General features: G+C 25.0%; 3 non-coding genes across 3 annotated transcripts; 1 reads left to right on the top strand and 2 right to left on the bottom strand.

The window, feature by feature from the left end:
• Positions 1 to 2996: 2996 nt before the first annotated feature.
• On the bottom strand, positions 2997 to 3115 carry LOC126908725 (5S ribosomal RNA). Its single transcript, XR_007704824.1, has one exon. It is a non-coding gene; the product is annotated as a 5S ribosomal RNA (ribosomal RNA).
• A 4454-nt stretch (positions 3116 to 7569) lies between these two features.
• On the top strand, positions 7570 to 7688 carry LOC126908723 (5S ribosomal RNA). The gene has a single exon (XR_007704822.1). It is a non-coding gene; the product is annotated as a 5S ribosomal RNA (ribosomal RNA).
• A 279-nt stretch (positions 7689 to 7967) lies between these two features.
• LOC126908744 (5S ribosomal RNA) lies at positions 7968 to 8086 on the bottom strand. Its single transcript, XR_007704835.1, has one exon. It is a non-coding gene; the product is annotated as a 5S ribosomal RNA (ribosomal RNA).
• Between the last annotated feature and the right edge of the window lie 3545 nt (positions 8087 to 11631).

Genomic DNA, 11631 nt, shown 5'->3' with positions numbered 1-11631 from the left:
ATTTCTTTAGTTGAAATTTGACGACGTTAATTATATATCTCTATGACGTTATCAAAATAATACAAGGTGATTTATTAAGTATACCACTCACATTTTTTTTGTTAAATAATGATTTTTTCATCAAAATGTATAGATTAACATTAACAAACAACAAATTTATTGTAAAATAAATTATTCTTAGGATAGATTTTAGGAGTAATTTTCGAAATTTAAATGGTAGTCTACTATTTTTTTGCTACAATAATTTATTGAGTAATTCTCTTATCATGAACCACATAATTAATTGAAAAATAAAAATATAATTGATAATTTTTATTGGATTATTTTAATTTAATGTTTTTTCAACTAATATCATGGAGTATTTAAAATGTTTATCTCTATTGCCATCTAAAAATGGCAACTTAATTTTTTCAAATAGTAATATACGTAGTTAACTAACTTATTTATTAAATATTTATCTAATTAAGGAAATAACTGTTCCATAACAACATTTAGATTAATATTTAATAATTTATAAACTATTTTATATCATAACAGAATGAGGCCGAGAAAAGTCGAGTGATAAAAATTTAGCTATTTTTATCCACACGTTCACCTTCAATCAGTACTATAAATTCTTATCATAAACATTTTGATCAATTGTGTTTAGGCAATTAAACTACTTTTTAATTTTAAACTGGTTAAAATATCAATATAAAAATAGTTTTTCAGATTAACCAAACCCTATTTCAAAATAATCTAACAAAGACAACTAATCAGTACATATGAGTGATAATATACGAGAGCAACAGGGCAAAATGACGAAATTCAAGATAAATTTAATATTTTAAAAAATACATTATTTAGTAATGTAACACAGTTTATTATTATCTAGCTAAATACGCAAACTACTTATTAAAAAATTGCCTTATGAATGTTACAACCAATATGATATAGGTTTTTTTCTTAAAGATGTTTCAACATAAGATGATTGTGATGATTTGGGTTTTAATCTAATTTTGGATTTATATAATTACATGCGTGTCAGTATACTAACATACATGAAACAATTTAAAAAATCAGATTTAATGTTTAACTAATAGACTATGTACGAATATGCCGAATTTTGATTACATTTTTTAAATACTTAATATTTAAATAGAAATTTAACTTATGAAGTGTAATCAGTAATTTAGTATATTTTAGTAAAAAAAAGAACCACGCTACACTACTCTTTTTCAATGACAGTTTATATTAGATATAAGCTGTTATATTTTTGTAAATAAATTTTATTATAATTTTTATGCTATCGCAAATACATAATTCATTTATACTATATTACGATTTTTATAGAATGTATATGCTGTTGGCTTTTACACAAAAAATGATACTCATTTTATTTTAAATTCACACTTCTAAATAGACTTAGAGTAAGCGCTATATATCATGAAATTAATTAAAATAGAAAAACACCAAGCAATTGATTTTTTTGTTTTAAATAGGATTACTTGGAGTACTTGGATGGGTGACCACTTGGAAACACTGCGTGCCATTGGCATATTTTTAGTTGCTTTTTTACTTTTTCATTATATTTCTTAATAACTTGAGAAATGGTTCAAACGTAATTTTTTCTCAGACATTTATTAGTTATATATATATATATATATATATATACATTTAATATAAATTAGTATTTATTTACATAAACAGTACAGTATCAATCTTTACATATTACAAGAATAAAATACATAATTTATCTACCTTTTTTAAGCTGACGCTTGTGGTGAAGATAGAGAGTTGAATTAAAAAATTTAGAAATTTTACACTTGTACATATTAAAATTAAAAATTAAAAATCATACTTGAAAAGAAAAAGAATAACAACCAAAGAATATGTATTATAAAGTATGGAGACAATCCAAGTTCCAAAAATGTACAAATACATTTTTATTTTTTATTTCTATTTATTTATTTTTTATACATATTAAACACAAAAAAAAACAGCCACTCTAGTATAGGTTTTTTAACATTCAAACTCTTTTTTAAATAAATATTTGATTTTACAATTAATGGCATCGAATTAAAAATGGTCCACGATTTTTTTAAATGAAGATTTCTTAAAATAAATAACTTTGACATTATACGCTAAATAATTTCTTTTTTCAGCGTTATAATTTACCCAGTAATTTAAGTTTTTTATTACCAACATTATAGCTATTAAACTATTAAATAATAATTTGACTGTTAGCACATTAATTTAATTAATGTCATTAAAGGTCCTAAAATTCTTTTTTGAAGAGCTTTCTAACGTATTTTTTTTAGACATATGCGTACAATTTCTTTTTGTTGATTAATTAACGGATATAAAGCATTATCACTCATGTCTCCCCATACTAGTAAACCATACTGAAATATCGCTTGATAAATAGATAAATACACTATACGCGATGTATGAATAGGAATTATATGTCGTAAATTATAGAAACTAGATGTTAAACTTCGTAATTTCATTACTAGGTTATTAACATGTAAATTCCAACGCAGGTTTTTATCAAATATTAAACCTAGATATCTGATACTTTAAACTCTTGAAATGCTTTGACACTGTGTGTTTTTATGTGGGATACTGTTTTTACAAAAATGTTCATCAAGCACATTTGAATTATAAATCGAGAAGCGCACAAACACAGTTTTTTATAATTTACCGTTAACTTCTTATAATTAAAATATTCGATAACTTTTTTTGTCTCAGAGATTGCTTTTTTTTAACATTATTCCAGAAATCATCAGCAAAAATTAAACAAGTTTAATTTAAATATATATATGATATGAATTTTTATTAAATCATAATCACAAAAATACGTAAGTCAGAAAGGAAATTAGTGTATAGTATTAGTATATTCTGCCTAATTATTAAAAAACAATTAAACATTATGTATGATGAAATTAAATTCATCATACTTAATCTATGTCTCTTAAGAAGTGTAAAAAGAGTATCATTTTTTGAAAAAAAAAATTTGTCAACGGCACGCAGTGTTCCCAAGCGGTCACCCATCCAAGTACTAACTACGCCCGACGTTGCTTAACTTCAGTGATCGGACGAGAACTGGTGTATTCAACGTGGTATGGTCGTTGGCGAGAGAAAGTATCGTTTTTTATCTTATTTATATTGTATAACATACATAATTATATAACAAAATTTGAAATTTATTATAACAATAAATAATTTACATTGCATATTATTACATACATTTTTTTATTAGCAATGAATTCCTTAAATTACGTTACAATGTATTTTCTTTTAATATCTGAACATTAGAAAAACATTGACTTTTGTTAAAAATATTGGGTTTTGATATATTCAAGATGATATTCAGATCAACAGTTTTCATCATTATTATGGGTAAACAATAAATAAAAACCCAGATCGTTGGGTCACCGCATAGTTAACAAGTATTTATATTATAATTGACAGTGTGAACATTACTATCATAGATGAAGCCTCAATGCGCAACTGATAAATTTCAATGTAATTTGTATATGTATATTTTATATAAAATACAATATTTATATATATGCAAATTGGTAATATTTTGTATTTATTTTATGTCACAAAAATATGTACATATACAGAGTGGAACGGATCTAACAGACAACTCATATAACTTATGATCTATATAACATTTAATACCTTTTTTTTAAATTAATTTTTACTATATAGAACTATATTTAAAATATGTTTGAAGTCATTTTGCGTAATTACAAAAAATATTTTAAAAATTAATTTTTTTATTAAAACCTTTTTAAGATAGCCATTTTATAGAGAAGTTTTAGAGAATAATTTTGATACCAAAACTCATATTTTAATACAGTAGTTACGTTTAGACAGCATTTTGAAATTTTCGTATAGTATCAAATGTCTGTCCATATTATGTAAAGTACAGAAGTAAATACTTATTACATTATTTACTGGTAACAGTACGCGATTTCTTTAAAGTATTAAATTAAGATTAAAGTATTATTAATAAATTTACATTACTGTTTTTCACAGTATTATGGTAACACTGTAAGGCAATGTTAATTTCCTTTTGGTGTTATTATTTTTCGTATCTGCATACATATTTAAACATTGTGTTTAAAATAAATTTTCTCGTATTTTTATTTTTTTGTTCAAATTCATTATGAATCTATTAGTTAAGTCGATATAAACAACACCAACCTTGTAGCACTAGTTTGATTTTTATTATTTAGCCATCTACGTTAAAGAAACTTGCCTGTTATGTTTATCACTTGTTTGTTGACGGATCCTTGTTGACATTGAAGACTCTGAGTAAAAAGATCATTTCACTTGCATAAATCCACCAAAGACTGATGATTTGCCACCCAGGTATTCGAAAGATAGGTTGTCAAAATTCTGTCGTAGTTTTTATATTATTTTAAGATCTTTGTTAGGATCCGTTGCACCTGACAAGATAAGGTATAAATATATTGTAAATAAACTCTAAAATAATTTTCCCTTTGTATATATTTTAACATTTCTCTCGTCATTTCAGTGATTCTTTTTTTGTTGTAAATATAAAATATATATCTGATCCCTTCGGTGTCACACGCAAAACCAGTACGCCATGTTGCAGAACATTAGGTTGCCTAGTCAACATTTTTAAGGCGTACTTCTATTTGAGTCTAACAAAATTTGTTTTAGTCAAATATTTTTTTTTAATTATTAAAATATTAATTTATTTTTTTTCTATACATTGCATACATACCTTAGAAGGAAAAAAGAGAAATAACAATATGGAAGTGTGTTGGAACTTTATTACAAGTGCACGATGGTCTAGTAATACGACGTCTTGGGTTGCGGATTCTAATATTGTACCGTGCCTTTTTTTTACACAATTTCCAGTATAATTTCGATGAGTCAAATAAAGTATTTAAAAATAATACAAATTTAATGTAGTGGAGTTGATACGTTTTTGGAGTGAAACATTTCAAATATTAATCGGTTAAAATATTATCAAGTGTGTTGAAAACATGTTAAAGTACGTGACATAAGGATAACAAATATATTACGATGAATACTAAACTTTGATATAAGGACGCCATTTATTATTTAGTCAGCAATCGAGTTGACTAAACTATAGTCTTGAAGAATTAATCACTAAATGAGAAGTGTCACTTTATTACATTGTTTAATCTACAAAGCCAATAATTTTTATTTTTGATTTACATTCTGTGTATGAAAAATTAAACAAAAGTGAAGGATTAATGTTGTATAATCAATGCATTATTTAATGAAAATAATTTCTATTGCTATAATCATAATTATATTCAATATCTACAATTTTAACTCTCAAACATAATATCCATTTAGATCAAATACAGTATTGCTTACGACAGATGTTTCAAATCACACATTAGTCACGCATTTTCTCAGTGATTATGCCCGTTCACGATCTAAGAGGATTAAACCTACCACTGTCCGAATCCCTTGACACCAATTTTCCCATTCTCAATTCGGTTGTGCGGGTATATTATAATGATAATGAAGATGCTTACGGCAGATAGTACTTAATAAGTTAAAAAGGAGTTACTCGATATAAAGATAATAGCTAGAAAATTGTTTAGATTATTAAACAGTAGAGTATAACAAATTTTTGTAAATTTTACAGATTTAGTCATTCAAAGTATTATGTAGTAAATTGATAGATACTATTACCTGCATGTGACACTGAGAAGGTATAGAATTTTAGAAGGCATCATTTAAATTTTCCTTTTCTTTAAGAATAATTTTACAATTCATTAGATTTTAAAAGAGGCTATTTTTATTTTTTAGAAGGATTAATCTTCCACAATCATAGATGTAATTAGTTGAATACTAAATAAAGGTTAAAAATATTACTTTATTTTTTGTAAATTTTACACTTTATGTACTTAAAGTAACGAGCTCCATTGGACTCCGTAATAAAAATAAACTCAATTTATAGAAAATAACGTGTATAATATTTTTATATAGTTTTAAAACACAAATATTTGCAAATATTATTATGGAATAATATTTACAGCAGAAAATATTATTTATAGAATAGATAGATAAAGATATATAGTTTAAATTATTGATGGGCATTTTGGAATATTTTAAACTATCCAAAGTATTCGATATTTTTTTAAAACTATTCGAATTGTTTTTATACAGCTGAATAGTTTATTTTTAGCATAAATTATCGAATATTTTTTATAACTATTTATAATATATCGTATAACTATCGAATAGTTCGATAGTTACTATTAATATGATTACCTTGAACTGCGTTACAATGTATTTTCTTTTAATATCTGAATATTAGAAAAACATTGATTTTTGTTAAAAACATTGAAGTGTGATATATTCAACATGATATTCGGATCGGCAGTTTTCATCATTATTGTGAGTAAAGAATAAATAAAAATCCAGATCGGTGGGTCATCGCATAGTTAACAAGTATATACAGGGTGATTTTTTTATCATAACCCACTCAATTACTTGCAGAATAATAATAATTTAAACATTTTTTTTTTATTATCTTTAATTACACATTATTCTTGAATTTTTAACTATGTAATACTTTTTAAGTACATTCCTTATGCCATGTAAAGGGGTCCACTTTGTTTTTTTAAATGGTAACACATATTTTTAATGTAATAAAATGTTTGAGTTTTTAATTTAATAGTAAATGGCATTTGAATTTTTAATATAACATAATTCGTTTATTAGATATAATTATTTAAAGTTTCAAATTTTTGAGTTAATATACAGGTATAATATACAAGGGATTACAAATACAGGTAGCTAATAGGTTTTTCATGACATTGCTGTCACAGTCACGGATTGTTCATTATCAATTTTGACTATCAATAGATATACTTTTTGTATTGTCAGTTAGTGTATTTATAAACTCACAACAATTTGCCTTACTACCATTGATAATAACAAGGCTGTGTACCTGCTACTATCGATGTCATAAAAAACCAATTAACTACCTGTATTTTTAATCCCCAGTGTATTATACATGTAAATTAACATTAAAAATTCAAATGCTATTTGCTATTAAATTAAAAACTCAAACATTTTATTAAATTCAAAATATGTGTTCCCATTTTAAAAAAATCAAGTTAATGTTTTTTAACCTTGAAGGGATGAAAAATATCATGTTTTTACTACATATTATTGTAGTGTTTTTTGAATCAAACAATATTTTCCTTAACAAAAATTTAAAATTTTCAATAGTTATTGAGTAAACGAGTGTTTTATCCTTAATGAATCACTCTGTATAGTATATAAGGGGTATATATAGTACAAAAGGTGATTATACAAATACAAAAATCTAAATTTTAAACTATTGATAATTTGTAAAGTAAAAATATCCATACGTACGATATTTTTACTTTACTAAATGTGATGCTGAATCAAACCTTAAATAATTTCAAACATTCTCCTTTATCATCGAAATTGATTATCTTTTAATTGCTGTTAGATTTAAAGTAGTATAAGAAAACGGTAATTACATCACGTATCTGAGACAATATTAATACGTTAGAAAACTACAAAGCTATCGCCAACGACCATACCACGTTGAATACACCAGTTCTCGTCCGATCACTGAAGTTAAGCAACGTCGGGCGTAGTTAGTACTTGGATGGGTGACCGCTTGGGAACACTACGTGCCGTTGGCAAATATTTATTAAAATGTTTTATATCTTTTACACTTTTAACAGACATAGATTTAGCGCTAAGTATAATAAAATTAATTTCACTAGGCCGTTGTATTGTTTTTTTTTTTTAATTAGGATAGATATACACCATATTCCTCTCTGATTTACAAATTTTTGTGATTCAATAAAAATTCGAACAAAAAATTATATCATAATACATATAATAATGAATGTCTCGGAAAAAAATATGTTTTAACCATCATTAAGTTACTAAGAATTAAAAGCAAAAAGTAAAAGAATTGCCAACGGCACGTAGTGTTCCCAAGCGGTCACCCATCCAAGTACTAACTACGCCCGACGTTGCTTAACTTCAGTGATCGGACGAGAACTGGTGTATTCAACGTGGTATGGTCGTTGGCGAAAACTCAGTTGTTTTCTATCTTATTTATATTATATGGCATACGTGATATAATGACCGTCTCTCTACGAAAAACTTCTATACTGCTTTAGGTTATAAGGGATATTTTCTATTTGGTTGCTTTATCATTAAATTATCTACAGAATGATCGAAATCTGGTAAGAAACTTATTTTCTCAGAAACTATTGATTATTTAAAATTTTTGTAAAAAGAAAAATTATTAAGTATATAAAACTTTACTAGAATATGAAGTTAAATAATTGTTTTTTTTATCCCTTCAGGGACAAAAATGTTTATTTATAATTTTTTTTAAATAGGAACAACTATTTTTGATTTGATAATATTACAGAAAAAAAAATTACAAATAATTTTTTTTTTATTCGAACAACCGTTTACGTTTTATAATTGTTTAAAGATTTTGACTTCCAGAAAAAATACTGTCATTTATTACGTTTCATATATCGGTGGCAGTGCAACCGCTATTTTAGTTAGATTCTTTAGTCTTACAAAACTAGCTATTAATAATCCACCGAATACCAAGTTTGAATCTATTATTGTTATCACTCATTTAGTACGTACTACATTTTTATAGCTAATTTACCTGTCATAACTTGATCATTAAAATTTGGTTTATGCAACAGCAAATAAAAACAATGACTTCTGTATTTAATACAGTAAAATGACAATAGAAATTTGGCCTAAAAACACTTAACTTTAACAAGCTGTAACGGACGAACGGTTAATCGGATGAAAAAAATTATAAGAACAAAATTGTTTGTAATTTTATTTTTTTTATCATATTATAAAATTAAAAATATTTGTTTCCATTTAAGAAAATTATAAATAAGGGTTTTTTTTCTTTGAAGGTACGAAAAAAATAATGGTTTGACTACATATTATAGTAGAGTATTTTGAACTTAATATTTTTTCTCTATAATAAAATTTAAAATTCTCAATATTTTCTGAGAAAATGAGTGTCTTACCAGATTTCAATCACTCTGTATATTAAAATTTAAGTTTAACATAAGAAACAAAGATATATTTTATAAATAACCAATATATTTATACATATGTTATTTTATTATTACAATATACATTCAAATTTGATATTATTACATAACATATATAATAAAGTTTAAATTTCTTAAAAAGCTTTACAATTTTTTTTTCGATAACTGAATATCAGACGAACATACTTAAATTATTTCTTCGTTTATTGATATGCTTATTCAATACATAAAAAATTATTTTTTTAAATATTGACACAGAATAATAATTGAAAACACATAAAGTTATGATAGAATGTTTTACAACAATATTTTAATTAATTATTTGAAAATATTATTAAGAAATTAGAAGAATTGTGTATCTTATATATGTAGAAACAAACATTTTTTTTGAAAATTTATAAAATAAATTAATATGTTGAGCAAAAAAAGGAAAGACATTTAATCCATTTAATTATACATATTAACAATAGTGATACTTATAGTCTTATGAGTTTTTTGATAAAATGGCCTCGTTTGCCATAAATATCAACGGCTCTCACAGCAAAATAGTACTTGTATCCTGGTATGTATCCAGCTAAAAAGTATTGCATTGGATTTGAAGATGATGAAATATCATTTATGAGAATCCAGTGGGGAGAGTTTGCATAAAGATTACTCCAATAATATAGTTCATAATAACAAATATCCTCATGCCGTTTTTTTAATTCTATCTCCCATTGCAGCATCAGGAACATTTCATTTTTTTTTATTGTAAGACTGATTGGCGCTGGTGGGTTATTATTCCGGCCAGGCTCATTTTCAACAGGCAACGGTGGCGGATACCTTAGATTTGTTCTTCCCATAGATGGAAAGTATGTGTTGTGTTCAAATAATAGCGGTTCTTCAAAATCACTCACGCATTCCATTTCTACAAAAATATTATCAATTTAATCAAATATTGCCAAAAAACATGAAAAAATTAATTATCTAGTAAATTATGTTAGGAAGTAAAATTACGGAGTGCAGTTATTTTCTTAGAAACAATGTTGATTATTAAATAATAATTTATGTAATCATAGAAACAAAACTGCAAATAAATATGTGAAAATGAGTGCAGCTAATGATATTGGCCTATGAATATAAATACTTGTAAAATGTTCTTATTTTTTTATTTAATTCCTAACGCAAAACGATTTTTTAATGGGAAAGTATATTAATATTATTCATTTAATATTATATTAAAAGATCAAAATTTTTAAAAAATTGTATGCATAGAAAAACACTATATGTTTTTGGAACTTTATCGCCAATGAACAATCCGAATTAAGTGGAAAGTGACGAACACGCCGTGGCCAATGAGCTTATCTAGTGGGACCCTTATTCTCGTATTTTACTAGTCTATTCATGATTTGATTAATCAGCTTTATTAATCAACTAAAAAAAAAAGACAATTGTGTATTGTAATTTCGGACTAAGAAAATAATCAAAATTTACCATAGAAAACCATTTTATATTTTACTTTTCAAAAAAAGTTATAAAGTACTAATATATAAATTGATTTTTCCGATTTAGAGATGTATATTTAAAATAATGATATAATTTATACGAAAATGTATAAAAATAATAAAATTTGAATCTCCAACCTAATTAATTGATTACTATATTACAATAACTCAAGGGTGTGTCTAATTGTGCCCTTATTAGACACACCCTTTAGTTATTGTAATAATTATTAGTTATCAGTTTAAATATTTTACTGAGGTACTACAACAAATATAACTAATGTCTTGGGAATGTTGCTGTAGTTGTCATTCTACAAATGACCTCTTTATGACATTAATAAAATTTATTGACTATTATTTCTCCTCTTAGCCTCCTTCCAAGGTAGTATTTACAATAGCAATGTGAAACACTGTAAAGCACAATAAAATTTGTCCAATTGTGAAAAAATATTTTGTAGAATCTTTTACAAATTAACTTGATTATTAAATGACTTCTCAGATTCGCACTGTAGCTAATATTATCAAAAGTTTATATTATATTATATGATGACGTGTATAATATTTATATTAATATATTTTCGTAATCAAAACATCCAATGTGATAATTTATCAAATAGATCCCCGTTATATTATTTATCATTGAATTAACATAAATGGACGGATGTGTAAATATTTTACTACAATTAAGAAATCTGAATATTGATAAAAAAGCTTTTTAGAATGTCACATAATCTATGTCCAGATAATAAACAAAAGAAAAAATCAAGATGTATTATTGTAAATATCTAGAAATTAGCGATAATAAGACTATTGCTAAACCATAGAAAATGTCTGCTTTAATAATATTGATGTCATGTACTTTTCAATAATGTAAAAATGTGAACATTTCAAAAAAGTAAAGCAAATTATTTTCGTACTCTCGAAACGGTATAGTTTTTGCAAGCAATAAAAATAAATTGTCTAAAATATACAATATTTTATTGAGAGCATCGCCCACTAAAGGTTTTCTGTATACTGACCGTCAATGGTCTGTAAACCAAAAGGGGAAAATATTA

This window comes from Daktulosphaira vitifoliae, unplaced genomic scaffold, assembly GCF_025091365.1.
Source record: "Daktulosphaira vitifoliae isolate Bord-2020 unplaced genomic scaffold, ASM2509136v1 Scaffold_5, whole genome shotgun sequence".
Taxonomy (NCBI): domain Eukaryota; kingdom Metazoa; phylum Arthropoda; class Insecta; order Hemiptera; family Phylloxeridae; genus Daktulosphaira; species Daktulosphaira vitifoliae.
This window is presented reverse-complemented; position numbering and strand designations above follow the sequence as displayed.